The sequence below is a fragment of the Lactuca saligna genome, chromosome 5 (genome assembly GCF_052625555.1).
Source record: "Lactuca saligna cultivar CGN05327 chromosome 5, ASM5262555v1, whole genome shotgun sequence".
In the NCBI taxonomy this organism is placed as follows: Eukaryota; Viridiplantae; Streptophyta; class Magnoliopsida; order Asterales; family Asteraceae; genus Lactuca; species Lactuca saligna.
The window spans coordinates 178,626,416-178,648,233 of NC_136421.1; positions in this window are offsets into that span (position 1 = coordinate 178,626,416).

Consider the following 21,818-nt stretch of genomic DNA (forward strand, 5'->3'; position numbering starts at 1 on the left):
CTAATCATTTTCTTCAATACCAAATTGTGAGTTACTATAACCATACTAGATGACCTATGATCGCCTTAACACGGCGTTCTTTAGGCGTCGCAATTGGTAGGAAATTTATCACCCCATGCATGCCTGCCTAACTGTAGCTAGCAATTCAGGTTTGGGATTGTCAGTCCCAGATAGATTTATATACAAGTGTCGCCGTCTCCCTCCGGGAGACTCTAGTTATAATTTTAGGACTTGTTGGGTACTTAGAAAAGTACATGAAATTTGTCTCACACGTAATATATTGATGATTACGCATAGAATAATGAAAAGTTACTTTGTGATAAATACACTGTAAGTAAGTTTCATAAAATATATAAAATGTAGTTTATATGTTTGTTTTTAGTAAAGTATTCTGATTTTTTTTTTCTAAAAAATGTTCTCTGCTTGTTTTTCGTTATGTACTATGTTTGTTTTCTGTAATGTAATTTGAACTTTGAAATTATTGAATAAGTTCTCTAAACTATACCTATTATAGTTTTACTATTTGTTTTACTTTAATGAAAACCTTTGTTGATTTTTGTGAAAATCTGTAATACTGTTGTTCTATGTAATCCACTGTTTGCACTCAAGTAGTATAAAATAGTTTGAAAATCATTTTATATGTATATAATTGTGATAAATTAGACCTTCGATTAAATAACTTTACACCAAAACCCACAAACCAAACAAGGAAGATGAAATGGGGTCAAATTACATATTCTAAATCTTCTGAATCCAAATTTTATAATTTACACAGATATAAATATGTAATTTTGATAATTATAACAATTTAAAAACACTAAAAACATTAAAACCATTTTAGATATTAACATAATTTTTATTGTGTTTTAATTGTATCCCCCCTAAAACAGTTAAAAATCATAAAATGTAGGGTTATGTACTCACCTTATATGAGCGATTTGAAGGTTCGATTTATGGTGTTTTTCTACAAGTTGGATCCCGATGCAAAGCGAATCCTATAAGCATTTCATGTAATATATGTATACTTTTAGTCAATATAATCACAAATATGATAAGGAAATGGACAAATTTGTAAGTTAAACTTACAGATAAGAGTGTTAGAAGCAAAATAGAAGGCTGATTGGAGTTTACGACGAGAAAAAGTTGAAGTTCTTGGGTTTTTGGCCACCATCAAGTATGTGTTCTTGGTGTGTTTGGTGAAACCAAGAAGATTCAAGGGCTTTCGGCCCAAATTATGGAGATTCGAAGTGTTTATGAATTGATTACAAGATCAAGGTGTGATTCTTAAAAGATTGTAAGTTGAATTCAAGAGAATTTCACATGTTCTTGACAAGTGAGGAGGTTTTCGGCATTTGATACTTGAGAGAGAATCCTTGATTTTTCGGCTGGAAGGTGTAGAATGAAGGAAAAATCAGTCAAACATATATATGTATGTATATATATATATATACACACACACACACACACACACATAAGATATTGCGCCCGAGAACACCTTCCGAGGTGCTAAGATCTTTGGATTTGCTATTGCAAACCGTTTGCGGTCAAAAGCGAGCCAAGAACACTTACCGAGACGATAAGATTCATTTCCTGAGGAGATAGAAGCCATCTCGCATGTTTGCGGTCCGAAGTGTGCGGCTGCGAACGGTTTACGGTTGCGAATCATTTGTGACCCGAAGAGTCTTTGCGGTCTTAGGGGAAGAAGGGAAAATTAGGCTACTCAATTTTTGAGTGATTTTAGCTTCTATTTTATACAACAGTTTATCAAGTGTTTAAATGTATCAAACATATCTATTTTAACTTTATTAATATAATAATTCACAAAATTTGACTTTTATTTGATGGGTTTGACTTGAATTGACTTTTAAAATATTGAAAATAACCGAATGTTACATTATCCCTCACTTTAGAGGGAATTTCGTCCTGAAATTTAAGACTATATAGATACTCTAAGACTTGGGAAAGAGATGTTGATACTTCTGTTTCATCTTATCCTCCTGCTCCCAAGTGAATTCAGGTCCGCGTTTTGCATTCCAGTGAACCTTCACTATTGGCACGCTGCTTTATTTAGTTCTCTTTACTTCCCTTTGTAGTATTTCTACCGGTTCTTCTATGAAATTAAGGCTCTCATTTATCTCGATTTCATCAAGTGGGATAACTAGAGTCTCAACGGACAAACACTTCAAGAGATTTGAGACATGAAAAACGGGATGAATGTTATTGAGTTCATGCGGTGGATTGAGTTAGTAAGTAACAGGACCAATTCTAGCAATGATCTGGAATGGTCCAATTTACCCTGGATTTCATTTTCCAAGTTTACCAAAATGTATAATTTCTTTCCAGGGTGAGACCTTTAACAGAATGCGGTCACCAACTTGGAATTCCAAGGGATTTTATTGTTTATCCGCATAACTCTGCTGTCTATTTCGAGAAGCTTTCAGCCATTTTCGGATTTGGACAATCTTTTTTGAATCTTTTATGTGGTATCACGAATGATCTTGGGACCGATTAGAGTATTATCATGTATTTGGTTATTTGCTAGTTGCGTATCGCCCACTTTAGCCTAGCACAGAGGGATCTGCACTTACAACCATAGAGAGCTTCAAAGGGTGAAACTTTGATACTAATGTGATATTTGTTGTTTTAGGATAATTCAACAAGTGGTAAATAGGTATCCCAAGCTTTTCCGAAATCTATCACAGAAGCCCTTAACATGTCTTCTAGCGTTTGAATTATTGTATTGCACTGCCCATTAGTCTGAGGATGGTACGCTCTACTCATGTCAATATTTGTTCCCAAAGATTTTTGCAATGATTGCCAGAACCTCGAGGTAAATCTACTATCTTGGCCAGAGATAATACACATTGGCACACCATGCAATCGTACAATCTCTTTAATGTACGTCCTTGTTAACTTCTCCATTTTATTTGTTTCATTTATTGGTAGGAAGTGTGCATATTTTGGTTAATCTATCGAAAATAGCCCAAATGGTATCATGAATACCCGTTATCATGGGTAACTTGGTTATGAAATCCATTGTAATCCGTTCCCACTTCCACTAAGTTATTTATGGCTGTTGAAGTAACCCTACGGGCTTTTGATATTCTACTTTGATGTTGGCACATATTAGGCACTTGCCCACAAAAGTAGCTATTTCAGCTTTCATGTTTGGCCACCAATAGAGTTTCTTTAGGTCCAGATACATCTTGTATGAACCCGGGTGAACAGAGTATCCAGTTTTATAAGCTTCATTCATGACAACATCTCTGTAGCTACCAAAATTTAGTGTCCAGATTTGATTCATGAAATAACGTACTCCACCACCCTTGATTTCCAAGTTCTTTTCCATCCCCCTTAAAGCCTCACCTGTCATGTTCTCAGGTTTCAAGGCTTCCAACTGAGCCTCCTTGATCTATGCAGATAGGTGGGAATGGATAGTGATGGTCAAAGACTTTACTCGGCGGCCCGAGTACTCTTTCCGACCAAGGGCATCTGCTACCACATTGGCCTTGCCAAGGTGATAACGAATCTGACATTTGTAATCATTTAGTAGCTCTACCCATCTTCGTTGTCTCATGTTGATTTCTTTCTAATCAAAGATGTGCTGATGGTTTTTATGAACATTAAAGATTATGCATTTTGTTCCATATAGGTAATGTCTCCAGATCTTCAAGGAAAAAACCACTGCTCCCAGTTCGAGATCGTGCATAGTATAATTGGCTTTGTGGTTCTTATGATATCTCGAGGCATGGGATATAGCCTTTCCTTGCCGCATAAGAACACAAACTAGCCCTTGTTTGGATGCGTCACAGTAAACTACAAAATCTTCCATCCCTTCTGGGAGGGACAAGATCAGTGCGCTGCAAAGGGCTTCTTTTAGTGTTTGGAAAGCAGTTTCTTGTTTCTCCTACCATTTGAATACTACTTCATTTTGGGTCACGGTGGTGAGTGGCTTCGCGATCTTTCAAAAGTTCTGGATGAATCTCCTATAGTAGCCAGTGAGACCTAGAATCTGATGAATTTATGTTGGGGTTCGTGGGGTCGCCCAACTTTTAATAGCTTTGATCTTGGAGGGATCAACATGTATCCCATCCTTGCTGACTACATGACCAAGGAACTCCACCTTTCGAATCCATAATTCAGATTTTGAGAACTTCAGGTACACTTTCTCTCTTGTCTAAGTAAGGTCGACACACTCGATTCATCAGGTACATGAATACTGCAGGTGCATTCATTAGACCAAAGGGCATCACCATGAATTTGTAGTGACCGTAGTAAGTTATGAAAGTAGTGTATGGAATGTCGGCCTCTTTGACTCATAGCTTATGGTATCGTGATCTCAAGTCAATCTTGGAGAAGAAACTATCTCCTTGTAGTTGATCGAACACGTCATCTATCCGTGGTAATGGGTATCGGTTTTTAACAGTAAGTTTGTTTAATTTCTGGTAGTCTATACACATGCGAAACGATCCATCCTTCTTTTTCACGAACAAGACCAGTGCTCCCCAGGGTGAGAAGCTTGGTCTAATGAAGCCTTTATTGAGAAGTTTGTTCAACTGCCTGGATAGCTCCTACATTTCTGAAGGTGCAAGACGGTATATGGCTTTAGCTACACGAGTAGCTCTAGGAATCAAGTGGATTCGGAATTCGACATGGCGTTCTGGAGGGACTCCTGAGATATCTTCAGGGAACACAATAGGGAAATCACAGACTTTAGGGATATCCTTGATGCTTTGAACTTCTTGTGTCTTGTCAACAACGTGATTTAAGAAGCGCAGTAATCTTTACGAAGATACTTCTGAGCCTTGACGCAAGAAATAATTTGTAGATTTGCACCAGATTTTCTGCCATAGATAACGAGAGATTCGTTACTTGGGAGATTAAGACGGATGGCTTTCACGTAACACAGGATATCAGCACGGTGAAGAATTAACCAATCCATTGTAGAGGTTAAATTGTAAAAGTTGAATTGTGTGTTTGTTTAGTTTTGCATTTTTAGTTATTTTACTAAGTCAGTTTTATGCGAAACATATTGTAATAGACTTAGTATACTTTTTTGTACACTCAGGTTCCCTATAAATAGGGACTGAGGATAGAAGTGGAGGATAACTTTTGGAAATCAAATATCCTTTCTGCTTATTCTTGTAATCAGTCTTTATCAATATAAGATCTAATTAATATTTACTCTTCGTGTTCTTACTTGTCAATCACTCAAATCATAATTGCCTTAATAATCTCAATAACAATTCTCTTCAATTTGTATCAGAGCAGGATTCAAACTGCATCGATCTGATTTTCGTCTTAGAATCATTTGCTTTTTGAGTAGCAACTTTACTCAAAATTTTCCGCGCATTTTGGTTTTGAAAATCAAATTTGATCTTCAAATTTGAATTGATTATGTCTTTGAATTGTTTAGTCGAGTAATCGATTAGCGATTTGTGATCAATTCAGTTGATCAATTCTCAAATTCATCAAGTTTTTCAAGCTTTCTGAAAATTTTTGTGTTCATCAATGGCGAACTTCAACAAGAATACTATGACTTCCTTCTCTCACTTTCTTGGTTCCTCAACTAAAATTCCGATGTTAATTCCTGAATACTATGATCAGTGGGATGATAGAATGGAGGATTACTTGAATGGAATTGATGAAGACCTTTGGAATTGTATCGATGGAATAGTGCAAGCTCCTGCTAATGTTCAACCAATTAGACCATCAACTACATTTGCTGAAGTTGCTGAACAACAAAAACGTTTGAAGAATAATGAAAAGAGGTGCGCGAGAGAACTAAGAGGTGCTCTACCTCCTGTGGTTTACAATTACATCCGTAGTTGTAAAATAACCAAGGATATCTGGAACACTCTAAAATATAAGTATCAAGGTAGCGAAAAGACGAAGATCAAATCTGTGAAGCAATGTCTAGTTGAACTGAAGGAATTCAGACAAAATGATGCTGAAACTCTTGAAAATTACTATGATCGTCTGAATGAGCTCGTGTTTCCTTGCAATAGGTATGGAATCACTAGGTCTCTCATGGAGTTCAATTTAACTTTCATCATGGGTCTTCGCAAGGAATGGCGAAGCGTAAATATGATGATTAAGAATCAACATAGTTTTGATACAACTCACTTGAATGATCTCTACAATCAGCTGAAAACACATGAATGTGAAGTTTCAGAAATGTATGAAGAATCAAAACAGAGTATTGGAGGTCCTTTGGCTCTTGTTTCAAAGGTATCAGAAGTTGATGTTAATCAAAAAGATGGTTCAGATAATGAAGGATTTTTGATGAACTCTGATGATGAAGCTGTGGCATTCTACTCAAATAACAGAGTTAAGAAATTTTTCAAAAAGCCTTTTAATACAAAAGGAAAGGCTAGTGATGCGAAGAGTGGAGTCACAAAAACTGGAGGACAGGAGAGGAAGAAAATGGAGAAAGCTGATGAGAAACAAAAGGATGCGAAAGAAGTGAAGAAGTTGAAAGGTGACTCAGGGATTTATTGTCACTATTGCAATGGTGTGAATCAGTTTGCAGCCGATTGCATGTTGCAAAAGAAAGAAGAGTAGAAGGATAAAGTTAAAGACGAAGCAGACTATTTGGAAAAGATTGAAGAGTTGCACGCTAAGACAAAAGGAGTGTCTCTAGTTGCAATGGGTGAATCTGATGATTAAGAGAGTGGAACGTATCAGATCTGGTCTTCAGGATCTGATGATGAAGAAATGAGGCATCCTACACATGGAGCTATGTTCGCAAGTTTTGAAGATTGCAAAGAGGATATTTCAGGGAGGTGTTTCGTATCCAAATCCACGGACAAATCACCCATGACCACCAAGGTACATGCTATACTTGAATATTCTAATATTCCTTTATTTGCTTATGATGCTGAAATAAAAAGGAGCAGATTAGAAAAACTTGAAATGCAGATCAAAAATGTAAATTGTGATAGGGATAATCTTACAAACGATGTTAGGTTGTTGCTAGCACAAAGGAACATATACTGTAATTCTACCAAATGATTGTATGCAAAATTAACTGCTTTACATCATTCTTCTGACATTAGCAAAGAACAACGTAGGAAACTTTTACCTTTTCTTGAATATGAACGTGAAAAAGTTGATGTTGTTTCTTTTGATTGCGAAACCAGAATTGCTCATTTTGACAAAATACCTGATGATAGATTTGCATATGGTATTGTCAAAATTGATGAATTTTGGAATGATGATGAGTTGGTTAACCTTCTCAATGAAACTTTGACAAAGAGTGAACAAGTGAAAATCTTAAAGAAAACCGAAACCTCGACTCTTGATTCTCAACTCAATTATACTGATGTCAATGACAATTCAGACAGTGTGAGTGAGATCAGTGAAATCGAAGAGGAAGAAGAGGTTGATTGTTCTAAATTGTCAATCATTAATATCACATCTAATATCAAAGGTAAAGAAATTATAGTTGATTCGATAGTAGAGGATGAAACTGAAAAACCCTCTACTTCGCAACATTGTAATTTTGATAATGTGGAAGTTGAAAGCTGGAAATCAGATGACACTGATGAAAACAAAGAAGATGTGAATGGTTCACATGAAATAGCTCCACGATTTGTGGTTGATCAAGTGTTTGAAAATACAAAAGAATTTGATAAAATTTTAAATGACAAAGGCGCACATTATTTGGATACCAACACTGTGGTATATCCAAATTTTGTATGCACTGATAAAACCATTTTTCCAAATCAAGTTTTTGTCACTACTGGGAATGCTGAGAAAATTCATCCTGAATTCAACAAAATGATTGAAAAAGATAATCAAAGATCAACTACTGAAGGTTTTTTTGCAAATCAAAACACAAAAGAAAACAATTTAACTCAAAATCCTTATGTGTTTCAAAAACAAAAATCATCACAAAAATGGGTGGTTAAAGGTGAAAAAGCAAACAAAGTTTTTGAAAAAGTTGAAAAACCAAAGGTTGAAGTGAAATTAAATTCTCATGAATTTAAATTGATGGTTGGAAATTATTCAACAAAAAATAATGTTTCAAAAAGAAAAGTAAGAAAAGCAATCTTTTGGCAAGTTGAGTCTAATGATAAACCGAAAGTTGAAAAAGAACAAATTTCAAAAACAACATCATCAAAATTTCAAAGCAAAAATAAACAAATAGATACAAGTTTTCACAAACCAATAAATTTTGTTGACAAAATTCCATATGTTCGTAAATATGACAACAATCGAAAATTTGAGACTTCGAAAAAAATTTGTAAATAATCAAAAGTTTCAAAATGTTAGCAAATTCAAGAATACTTCATCAACTTTGAAAAATTCAACTCAAGCAAAAGTGAAATTTTCACCAAAACAACCAAATTTTCCAAATCCTTCAGCCTCAAAACCGACCAAAGTTTTGTATACAAAAGGAAAATCTGATGTAAGTATGATCAATTGTTGGCTTGAAGGGAAAGGAAGACAATATCAAAGTGGGAAGTTTTCAGAGCAACAAATAAAGAATGCATTTGACAAGTTCGCAAATAACTCTTCCACTGCTAGTTCACCATCTCATAATTCGCAAGTTTCAGTTAAAAATGGAAACCAATTATCAAAACTGAGAATGTTGTGAAGGATGAGATTACAATCAATGGAAATCCAAAACTATTGAACGACTATATTTCAGTATCTAGATCTGATGATGTTGATATAATGGGTTCTATCACCAACAAAGTGAAAACATGGTTTTTAAATTCAAAGAATTTGTTTCATTCTACTAATGATGGACCCAACAAGTCTTGGGTTCCTAGATTCTTTCAATAAATGCAGGTGATATGTGACGAGCAATATGATGCGAAATGGTATATTGATAGTGGTTTCTCTTGTCATATGACTAGAAGAAAGGAAAACTTGCGAGATTATAGAAGCTTGGAAAATGCAAGAGTAGTTAAATTTGGGAATAATCACAAGTTTCAAGTGAAAGGCTATGGGAAATTCACAAATGGACAATTCACTATAAACAGGGTTGCTTATGTTGAAGGACTTCAACATAACTTGATTAGTGTGTCACAACTTGTTGTGGGTACTGGAAACCAGGTTGTATTTAATGAAGAAGGAAGTATCATTTCAAATGCAAAAACAAATGAAGTACTTATCAAATCTAAAAGATATGGTGATATGTTTACACTGGACGTCAAACCAATTGTGGGAAAACCTGCTGTGTGTTTACTATCAAAGGCATCTAATGATGTCAGCTGGCTTTGGCATAGAAGATTGTCACACTTGAACTTTCGCACTATTATCAAACTTGTCACTAAAGATTTAGTTCGAGGATTAGTTGTACTAAAATTTAACAATGATTCTCTGTGTGCAGCTTGCGAACAAGGAAAACAACATCGAAAAGGTCATCCAATTGTGATAGATTCAAAAATTGTGGAACCATTGGATCTTCTTCATATTGACTTATGTGGACCGTCGACTGTTGCTACAATCAATAAAAAGCGGTACATTTTAGTTATTGTTGATGATTTTTCTCGATTCACATGGGTATTTTTTCTCAGGTTAAAATCTGAAGTTGCTCAGACAATGATTGAATTTATCAAAAAGATTAAGCTTAGTCTGAAAAAGAGTGTTCGCAAAATTAAAAGGGATCATGGTTCTAAGTTTAAAAATCAAATTCTTGATTCTTTTCTCACAAGCAAAGGCATTTCGCATAATTTCTCATCACCATATACTCCTTAGCAAAATGATGTTGTTGAAAGAAGAAATTGATCTCTATGCGAAGCAGCCAGAAAAATGATAACATATGCGAATCTACCTCAATATCTTTGGGCTGAAGTAGTTTCAACTGCATGGTTTACTCAGAATAGATCATTTATTCATCGCAGATTCAATATCACTCCACATGAAATCATCAACAATCGAAAATCTAATGTCAAATTTTTCCATGTTTTTGGTTGTAGGTGCTTCATAATGAATCTCAAAGATAATTTGACAAAGTTCCAAACTAAAGCTGACGAAGGCATATTGTTAAGATATTCGCAAAATTCAGTAGCATACAGGGTGCTAAACAAGTGAACAATAAAAGTTGAAGAAACTTTCAACTTAACTTTTGATGACTACTATCTTAAAACAACGGATAGTAAATTTGAACATAAATCAATTCTTGTTAATTCAGATACTAACATTGATAATTCAGAAATAAATGATTTTGATTATGACTTAATTTTTGGAACTCCTGACAGGGCAATTGATGCAGAAATGAATACTCCTAATAATCAAACATCAGAATCCTCAAAACATATTGATGATTCAACAATCACTACAACATCGATAACTTGCAAAAGTGTGCCTGGAGTTAATGTGGTACAACAATCTTTCGAGGGGGAGAATGAAAATATGAATCATCAAGTTGAGGGGGAGGATTCACAAAATCAACAGGAACATCACTTTGAGGGGGAGCATCAAGATGAACATCATATTGAGGGGGGGAGCATGATGAAACAGAGATAATTAATCTTGATGAAAATGATGAGTTTCATGAACTAAATGATAATTTTTCTGTAGCAGGATCTGAAAATGAAGATATGTATGAAGATGCACCATTGGAATTAAATCCAGATTATCCACCACTTGAAAAATGGACAAGAAATCATCCAAAAGAACAGGTAATTGGAAATCGACAAGATGGTGTGATGACAAGAGCTCAAATTCATGCGAAAAATGAGGTACTAAATGCGAACCAAGAACTGTGTATGTTTAATGTATTTATTTCGAAAATAGAGCCAAAGACAGTAAAGGATGCTATAGAACACTCAGAGTGGGTTGTTGCTATGCAATCTGAACTGGCTGAATTTGAACGAAAAAAGGTTTGCAGATTAATTCCTAAACCTTATGATGTTTCAATTGTCGGATTAAAATGGATCTTTAAAAATAAAACCAACAAAGATGGCAATATTATTCGAAATAAAGCTAGACTAGTGGTTAAAGGATATTTGCAACAAGAAGGAATAGACTATGAAGAATCTTTTGCTCCTATCGCAAGACTCGAAGCAGTTCGCATATTTTTAGCTTATGCAGCTCACAAAGACTTTGACGTTTTTCAAATGGATGTTAAATGTGCAATTTTGAAATGGAGAGTTGAAGAAATAGTGTATGTTGAACAACCACCAGGATTTATAAATGAGGTACATCCTGATCATGTCTACATTCTTGAAAAAGCAGTTTATGGGTTAAAACAAGCACCAAGAGCCTGGTATGCAACACTTACAAATTTCTTGAAACAATCTAAATTTAAACAAGGATCAGTTGACCCCACATTATTTCGCAAGAAAGTTGGGAATCATCTCATTCTTGTTCAAATTTATGTTGATGACATTAATTTTGGCTCAACTGACCCAGCATTGTCACTTGAATTTACAAATCTAATGAAAAGTCAATTTGAAATAAGTATGATGGGAAAAATCAATAATTTTCTTGGTTTGAATATAAGACAGAACAGGGATGGAATTTTAATCAATCAAGAAAAATACACAAAGAACTTGCTTGAAAATTTTGGAATGACCAACAGCTCAAAGTTGCGAGTACCAATGGCAGTGGGAACAAGACTAACTCCTTCATTAGATACTCCTGCTGTGGATTTAACTCTTTATCGAAGCATGATAGGGTCCTTATTGTACTTAAGTGCAAGTAGACCTGATATTATGTTTTCGGTATGTAATTGTGCTAGATATGAAGATAATCTTAGAGAACCTCATTTGACTGCAGTGAAAAATATTTTTCGCTATCTTAAGGGAACAGTTTCGTTAGGACTTTGGTATCCTTCGAAAACGTGATTTTTCATTCAAGCTTTTTCAGATTCTGATCTAGGAGGATGTACTTTGGATAGGAAAAGTACGAGTGGTGGATGTCAACTATTGGATGGGAAGTTGGTATGTTGGCAATCGTAGAAGCAAACTTGTGTGGCTATATCAACTGCTGAGGCTGAATACGTTGCTGTTGTTGCTTGCACTTCACAAATTATTTGGATTCAGAGTCAACTTCGTGACTATGCAATAAACATGAAAAAGATTCCCTTGTATTGTGATTCGCAAAGTGCAATTCGCATTTGTCATAATCCAGTACAACATTCAAAGACAGAACACATTGCTCATCGATATCATTTTATCAAAGATCATGTGGAAGATGGGAATACTGAAATTCATTTTGTTAAAAACAACTGAACAACTTGCTGATATTTTTACTAAACCTCTTGATGAAAAATCATTTGTAAGAATTTTAGTAGGTTTGGGGATGATTGATGCGAATTCAATTCTAAAATATCAAGTATGAAAGTGTCATTCAGCAGTTACGATTCAGAATTGTTCAGATGTTACTGTTCATATAGAGGCTTCGCATCCACATTTCTTCGCATTTGCAATCATAACAATTAAGGTTAGGTTTACGATTCATTTTGTAGTTTTTGTTTTTGAAAAATTAAAAATCCAAAAAGATTTTATGTTTATTCATTTTTGTTTTTGAAAAATCAAAAATCCAAAAAGATTTTATTTTGTTATGTTTTTAATTTTGAAAAATTCAAAAAACACAAACATATTTTTGTTGTTAACCTTGTTCTTTAAGGATTTTGTGTTTTTAGTTAGTCCAGTGCTTAATGCGAAGAGGTCATGCTTGTATGTTTCTATGGGAAGGTATTATTTCTTTCAACTTTGTATTAGTTAGGATGTCCCTAGAAGCATGCTGCAACATGTTGTCTCAAGCCTCATGTGACTTTATGTGTACGAAAGGAAAGCCTTAAAGAAATTATCACACGAAAATTTCTTCCCAATAAGGTTTATATTCGCATTAGTCAAAAGAGCTACCTTACTCTTCTCAAATGACTGAAAAGTTTTCTGTTTGGTCCACATATAAAAGAGGTACATTTGATCTAATAACAAATCTTTTTCATCTCAAAATTTCTTCACACAAATCACACACAAAGACGTATGTCCCAGAGGTCTCTAATTCAACCCATCGAGACTTAGATATACAAAAATTCTTTTTTTATGATCTGACATCATGAGTCCGTGATGAAAGTGAAACCCAAACATCATAAACCTTGAGGAATTGACGGGGAACATAGTTCCAAATTTTAACGAAACTTTTGTTTCAGTACCAAAATTTCGAAACTCCAAATCATATTCAATTCGCATGTGTGGTCTTGATCAAACATTCGCAACCCACGATGTTTGTTACCCAACAAGATCCAGTACAAATTTTTTTTTGAATATGATTTCTGTGTGAGTTTTATTCGCAAATCCTAGTCATGATAAATATTTTCAAAAGCCAGCTTGTCACTGACTACACTGGTCATACAAGTAATTTCATTTACAATTTCTCACCTTATGTTAAGGTTGATATGTAATGAAATTTGAAACCAACCCAAAAATATCTTTTAAAAGAAGCCCTTTGATACTTATCAAAAAGTATTCGATTGTAATTCATGGGAAACTTCACATGCTGTTGATCATCTCTCTTGATGATTAACGAAGCAACCTATGCCTGGGGTTCAACTGCATTCGTGTCAAATTGAATTTTTGACATCACAAATTTCAAAAAAAAAAATAATTGTTTCTCATCTTATTTTTTCGGAACAATGCACACACGAAATCCTTGAGGTTCTGAGTAATACCAACTCAGGCTGATGATTTCGCAAATCTGGCATATGACTTCACTTTACATCCCAAAAGTGAAAGAGCCTTGCCTCCATGCGAAGGGTTCTAACGGTTACAATTCAACAAAGGAATATTGACAGGCTGTGTATCCGTGACGAATGGTATTCGGTCCGGTTTTCAAGGAGATGTGACAGTTGCTTTTTCACACATGGCTAACTTTTGCAGTAATGGTATGATTATCAATGTGCCACATCGGATAACATTAAATGTATCCTGATTTAATTTCAAATCGATTTGGGTAACCTATAAATGGCTTATCAAGATCATTGTATACGGTTACGCGAACAAAACTCTCATAATCCTAAAAAGCTTCAAACTTTTTCAACTTCATCCCTTTCAAACCCTAACAATGGTTGGCACTCAATAAAACACTAATGAATTTCTCTCACAATCACTTATGAAGATCCAAAGCACCAACTATCAAGTTGATCCGAAAGTCTCTTCTTATCCCGAAGGACTGAAGATGCGTATAGTTGCCTTGAAACGATGATCCCTGTCCACCGCCATGTTTAGTTCTTTCTCAGTTCTGATGAGATGGTTGTCATTGGCAGCTTCATCGGCTTCACACAACTACACCACTGATGTGATAACCTTCAACATGATGAACAACAAACGGGTTAAACATACCAAGAAGATGTTCGTTGAGTTCTTGAAAATCCCTAACAACCCTCCATTTTTCAAACCCATTAATTCTCAAATTATCGACATGTTCAACGAAATGGGCCATCAACCAACACTTGAGAAGATCAGTGATTTCAGAAAGTCAGGAATACCGTGTATGTGGAATTTTCTGTTTGGTATTTTTCTCAGATGCTTAACAGGTCGAACAGTTGGTCTTGATAGGGGGTGTATGGAAATTTATGCCATGGTAATTGGCTTATACTATGATATTAGTGTGGACTATGCAGCTCAGTTATGAAAGGAGTTTGTTAAGAGTCTGGAAAAGAAGAATTCGGAAAAAGGAATTTCATGCGCAAGGTATTGGAGCCTTATTCTGGAAAAGGTATATGAAAAGGAGGGAATTCAAGTTCCAGAGGGTGCTGATGTGGCTGAATTTTCATTACATCAATTTCCTAAGGAAGTGACGGATGATGAAAATATTTTTACTCATGTTGTTCGCATTCCGGATGCGATGATTCGCAAAGTATCATCCACTCACAAGGTGTTGATACGTTACATGAAGACTTTCGATCCAGTTATGGAGACTAGAATTTTGTTAGAAGTTGCTACCAAGAATGATGCAACTGCTCAATATTCAAAACAGTGTCAAGAAGAGGAGGTTCAGACAGAGGAAACCTTGCCAAAATCGAAGAAGGAAAGAATACCCTCAAAATCAGGGGTATTGAAAAAGATTCGCAAGACTGAAGCCAGTAGTAAGGGGTGATAGTTCGTGATATTCCACCTCCTATCTCTCCAGGATCTAAGAGGCAACGTGCTCAAGATGTTGCGAAACAAATGCAACAAACATAGTTGAAAAAGAGAAAGCTGATAATTCGCAATGAGTCTTCAGATGAAGAGGTGGACTTCACTAATTTATTCACCGGTAATCATTTCTGTTCCACCTGTGTCAAATATTCAAGTTTTGAAAATTTCTTCAAAACCACTTGAAATAGTCACTAACAAATCAGTTTCTGAGGAGGTACCTATTTTCGATACGGTTGTCAACGTATCTAATACGGGGGCACCTATCACAAGTGTTGAAACCACTTTGCCAATTATCCTACCAGTCACCTTACCCAGTTCTTTACCACTTGTATCATTTTCAACTACTACACTATCCACATCCTCATCCATTTTTGATCATCCACTACAAAACCCATTTACAACTCTATTTCCTTCACAATCACCTGAAACTCCTCAACCTTCGCAACCCATGCCTGATTATGAAACCGAAGTATGAACTTTTGGAGGAGTATTTGAAGATATTCACTTTGATTCAGAGGAGGAGGATATACCTGATCATATGCTTATGATAGGAAAGCAGTTCAAAATCCTGAATGATAACTTGAATGCCATTATTCAGTCACAAGCTGATTCTGGCAGAATATCATCTATCTCAGCAATGGAGGTTGATGTTATGCTTAAGGCTGCTAAGAAGAGAATATTGGATAAAGTTGATCAGACAGACAAAAATAATGAGCTTCGCATTACAGCTCAAGGAAGTTCATTCAATGGAGTCGTAAAAGATTTACAATCTGTTGCAAAAGAACACCATGATCTTTTTGTGCAGGATGTAAAGAAAGTTTGGGAGGATGTAAACTTCAAGCTTGAAGAGTTAAAGATCGAACTTGCGAAGGAGCTTCAAGATATTCATTCTCAACAGATTATAGTTCAGAAGAGGGTTGATGTAGTTGTCTCATACATCAACAAAATTATTGTTGCTCCTATCATTGATGCGAATCATAAAGAAGATATGGCGAAGTTTGATCAGTTGATTCAAATGGTGACTGAGTTGAAGGCCTTGATTTTTAAATCTTCATCTTCGTCTATTATCACTCCTGAATTCTTGACTCTCAAAGTAAAAACTTTGGAACACTCAATTCAGAAGGCACTGGCTCTGATTGCGAACTTCACCTCTTTACTACCAAAGAGTGTCCCACCTGCTTTCACAGGGGTGCAAGGGGGAGAGAAAATTTTAAGTAAAGAGGATGATGCGAAGACCGTGGGAAAAGTAATATCTACTCAGCTCGAATCTACTCTTCCAATACTTACGATGCCAATTTCCTCAACAACAATAACCACAAGACCAATTGCCAAAGGAATATCGATTGGGGCAAAAGAACGAAGTTCGAGTACGAAACCTCAATCTGATATTGTGGGAAGAGGAAAAGGAATTTTGTACAAAAATCAAAGGAGGAGAAGAAAGCTGAATAGAGGCTGAGTTGGAAAGAATAAGACAAGTCCAAAGTATTATGAGGCAAAGGGCAAGTGATCCTCCTACAATGAAGAAAGGAGATCCTACGAAGCTGTACTCTTATGAAACTATAAAGTCAAAAATTGTGGGAAGGGAAATCTATGAATTCGAGAAGAAGCCAAGAAGTTATGATATTGAGAATTCAGACAATTCTCAGTTAGATTTTCCGATTAACGAAATGCTCTTCATTACAGCTCAATTCAAGATTAGTGAGAAGTTTGATAATCTTGATGACTACATACACATGAAACTCGGATTTCATGTCGTATTGGGGAAGAATCCAGATCAATTATGGTCTTTAATGAAGATCAAAAAGGTGTTAACGATCAAGAAAGATACGAAGTTTGAAGACATGCTTCAGAATTTTTGTTACTTTGTTATTAGAGCTGATAATAATCAGTATGACTTCACAATAGCTGACTTCCCTCTGATGAATTGATATGATTTGATTCAAGTGGCTCTCATTTTGAAACATATGGAAGAGAATAAGCTTAACGGATCTGAGACTGAAGTGCTTAAGATTGGGTTCGCACATGTCAAAACGTATATCGTCAATTACTTCGATTTTTTGGCTCTAACTAATGTAGTATTGGCAACTACTTTGGGAAGGGAAGTGAACGTCCCTTGCGAAGAAACCTTAACCCAGTCAGCATTATCAAATTATGTTGTTGGGGAAATATGCCTGAAACCTTTCGGCATGGTGTTCTCAGGAAGAGATACGAAGGGAAAACCCAAGAAATTTTTGTTTAAGGTCTTAGAGGTTGAAAGATATTTCTTCGTAATATACACACTTTATTGTTTGTATGAACAAATGCAAGAAGAATAATGAAGGAGACAAGAAGAAGCTCAAGAAGGTGATTTCCTGGTATGGAGAAGTGCGAAAGACAATTCACTCAGCTATTCAAAGGCTTAAGGACTGAATAGCTTCGACTGTTTACAAAGGGGGAGATTGTAGAGGTTAAATTGTAAAAGTCGAATTGTGTGTTTGTTTAGTTTCGCATTTTTAGTTATTTTACTAAGTCAGTTTTATGCGAAGCATATTGTAATAGACTTAGTATACTTTATGTACACTTAGGTTCCTTATAAATAGGGATTGATGATAGAAGTAGATGATAACTTTTGGAACTCCAATATCCTTTCTACTTATTCTTGTAATCAGTCTTTATCAATATAAGATATGATTAATATTTACTCTTCGTGTTCTTACTTTTCAATCACTCAAATCATAATTGCTTTCAAAATCTCGATAAGAATTCTCTTCATCCATGCCGATTATGATGTCAAAACTTTTAAATCAGACCACCATAAGGTCAAGTTGGAATGAATGGCTATCTACAGTAAGTGTGCATCCTATGTATATGTCATTGGTAGTTTCGGTTTTTCCATTGGCCATCTCAAAGGTAAATGTATCTTTTAGTAAGTGTGCATCCTATATATATATATATAGAGAGAGAGAGAGAGAAGTTCCTCGCTATTTCTATTGCTTATAGGTATTTCAAATTTGATTGATCTAGTTTCCAAGAAGATTTTTCCACCACTGCATCAATGGCTACCAGTAACAATACTAATTTAACTACAACATTTTAGAATTTATAAGTATCCTGAACTGATGAGGATCCGGTGTAATGTATTGAAGCCAAGTTTACTCGCTCCAAAATGCGATTTGGTTTGTTGGATCTCAATGACGATATGTGCAATAGCCTGATGGTAGTCAATAAGGATAAGACTGCCTTTCCTGTTCTTCTCAAGAAATTTCTGATTGATCTTACTGTGAAGACCCTAGGCTTTCGGAAAAGAGAGACCTCAGAAGCACAATAATTAAACTTGGAGAATCTTGGAAACTAGGAGGTGCGTTAAAAGTTAATTTCCTTTTCCCAATTTGTAAGTATTTGTGTGATTTTAGTTTTTGTCACTAACTTGCTTTTACTAATGCCACACCTGTTTCAGGTTTCTGCTCATGTCTCCCAAGTTGTAGCCGATCTAAGGATCCGAGCTGAGGAGGCTGAGCGAGCCCTAAAGGAGCGGGTGGAGGCGCGGAAAACATCCAATGAAGATCTTCTCAGGAGGGTAGAGCTACCAATAAGGGATAGAAATGAAAAATAAGAAGAGTATGATAAGTAGATGGAAGAGGTGATAGCGACGACAATGTCCAGTGCCAATATGGCCATATCGAAAACCAAGCTCAAATTAGCTGAGGAGGTGGCCAATGCAGGATCTTGGGACCTGGTAGGGTGGCGTGAAGCTCTTTTCAAATTGACTTTTAAGGTTTTATATATCAGTCAGGATCCAGAAGGACAACCGTTAAAGGTGACTGAGGTGGAGAAGACCACGAGCAATGATAACCAGTTAACATTTTAAGCCTGGAAAAGCTTTGCTTAAGTAGTTTTTGATTTTAAGGGATGTAAGACAATATTACTATCTTTTTTGTGTGGGGCTGGTGGGAAACCCCTAAATTCTGTGGTTGTTTAACATATTTGCATGCTTGATTGTGTGGTTGTAGTAGTAGGATTTTCAAGGATCTTTATAATCAGGATCCTAAGGAGTTCAGGGTTTACCAGAACTATCAAGAACTGAATAACCTGAAAACAATTAGTAATTCATATAGGATCCCAAAATAGTTGAGATCCATTTAGGATAAATCTTCGATCATTATATAAGAAAGACAACTCTTGAGAAATAAGGATAGATAGAACCCGATTATCCTCGATCTTCACGACCTCTAGAACTCACTTTAGGAAAAGCATGAAATCATGATTCTTTTGGCCTCATAAGATCCTAAAGTCGTGCATGTAAGGTTCCTTGTTCATCAAGGAGGATCCATGGATTTCTGTAACTAAGTAAACTTTTTAAGGGGTCCCTCTTTAGGGATCATTTGGAAATGGATCCAATCTGAAAAATAACCGAGGTAACTTTTCTTTTGCAACATGATAATGCTACAAGTCTTGCATATTTCTAGGGAACTTCCTAATCTTCAAGCAACACGTCAGTTCTATAATAATTAGAAATCCAAGTTTGATATTTATATGCTAATACTATAAACTTTAGTAAACTACTAGAGAAAAGTCCTAATAAAGTGTAGTTAATTTCATGGGAAGATCCTAATCTCATGATAACATGAAAATGTTATGAACCTTGTGTATTATCTGGGAAACATCCCAACTTGAGATAACATGAAGATGTTATAAATCTTAGGGATTATCTGGGGAGGATCCCAACTTGAGATAACATGAAAATGTTATAAACCTTAGGTTTCAAATGTAGAGTCTTAACTTATGTTCACAAAAAGAGGGTTTACGTGATACTGTAGCCTGAAATGATCCCTTTATACACATCCCATAGTTAGATAACGTGCATCTAACCAAGGTATATAAACCTTAAATCGGTAAAAGAGGTAATTAACTCTTTAAGCCTTAGAAGGGATTAAGTACCATTATTTGTAAAATAGATGGTAGTCTTTATTCTTAGGATACTTGTGTTTCGAATCATAAGAGGTATGTAGTTATCGAACTCTTTAAGTGTAACGTCTTCACATGCCAGGATCTTTGTTTATTAGGATCCTTGAGTCTTTATATGTTAGCATCCTTATATGTTAGGATCCTTGTGTGTCAAGATCCTTGAGTGTTAAGATCCATGAGTCGTTGCATAAAACAATCATTAGCTAGGGGTGGACTTAGTCTAGCTAACGCACCTCCAATGCTTAAGTTAATAATGGTACTCAAAGAGAGTAAATAGTAATAAAAATAATGGGTAAAAAGTAAAGTGTGTGTACCTTGAGTGTGTTGGAAAATGAATAATATTACATATATAACATAATCTTTAAGATGTAATGTATTCAAAATCATGACGGGACATTTCCATCGAGGGTATTAAAACAACATGCCCCCTTTCCTACTTCGACATCTATGAGATATGGTCGGCCATACCCTTTTAAGGTGCTAGTTTACCTACACTAGGAATGTTCTACTTCTTCTTGTCTAACATGGTCTCTTTCAGGTGCAAACTTTCTTCTCTTTTGTTGTATTTGCCTGAAAGATGGTTCAATGTTAAGTTTATGGGTTATTATGCTTTTTTCAATACTTGTCATGTCCTCATGCTTCGATGCAAATGTCTTGCTTCTGGCCTTGAGGAACCATATGAGTTCATTTTTGAGTTGTTTAGGTATTAAGGCTCATATGAGGACTTTGGTTTTAGGATCCTCAAGGTTCAGGGGCACTTCATCTACATCATGCTCTCTGACTTCTAACATGTCTCATGTTGCATGCCTTAAATTCTATGCTTTTCATGGTAATGTTAAGGACTTCATCGAAGTCTTGTAGCACTCCTTGGATTCTTATTGGTCTCCTAAGATCTTCACTGTCCCCCATGGGGTCGGCATCCTTTCGCATTGATGATATGTCGATGGAATGGCATTCATTTAGTGAATCCATTGTCTACCTAATATAACATTATAGGATTATAGTATGTCAATTACACAAAAATGTTGTAAAGAATTTAACCCTACTATGTATATTGGTAGCTTTATCTTGCTAATGGTGTTCTTCGTTTCACCGCTAAACCCGATTAGTACTTAGGTGTTTGCAACTTCATCAGACTTCGGGATGTTCATTTTTTTCAACCTTCCAGGATCATGATGGTAGCTGAGGATACTCCACCAAAAAGGATCATTCTGATGAAATGGTTGGCAATGTATATGGTAATTACTGATCTGTCATGGGGATGATCCTAATTTCATCCCTATCAGCCTCATCGAAGGTAATCTCCTTCTCATTAGTGATCATTGTGTTCTTCCGTAATCCCTTTTCCTTCTCCATTTTGGATACCTTGGTGTGCCTTTTTGATATAGATTAAAGAGGTACCGCAAATTTTATATCCTCCATAGATCACATTGATTACCTTTACATTAGTTGTGGGGGATCCTGGTCTTTTGAGGATCCTTTGAGGATACTGGTCTTTTTCTTTGGTTTTCTCCTTTTTTTCTTCCTAGGATTTCTTTGAGGTATCCTTTGCCGAGGAGATAGTTGATTTCCTTCCTGGGACTTATGCAATCCTATGAGATGTGGCCAAAGTCTTCATGATATGCACACCATTTGGAATTGTCTTTCCATGTGGTGGATTTTTCTACTTTTCTTGGCCATCTTGCTTTGTCTCCAAGATCCTGCACGACAAAGACCACACATGAAACATCCACATTAAACAATAGTCAGTAATATTAGGGAAATCATCTT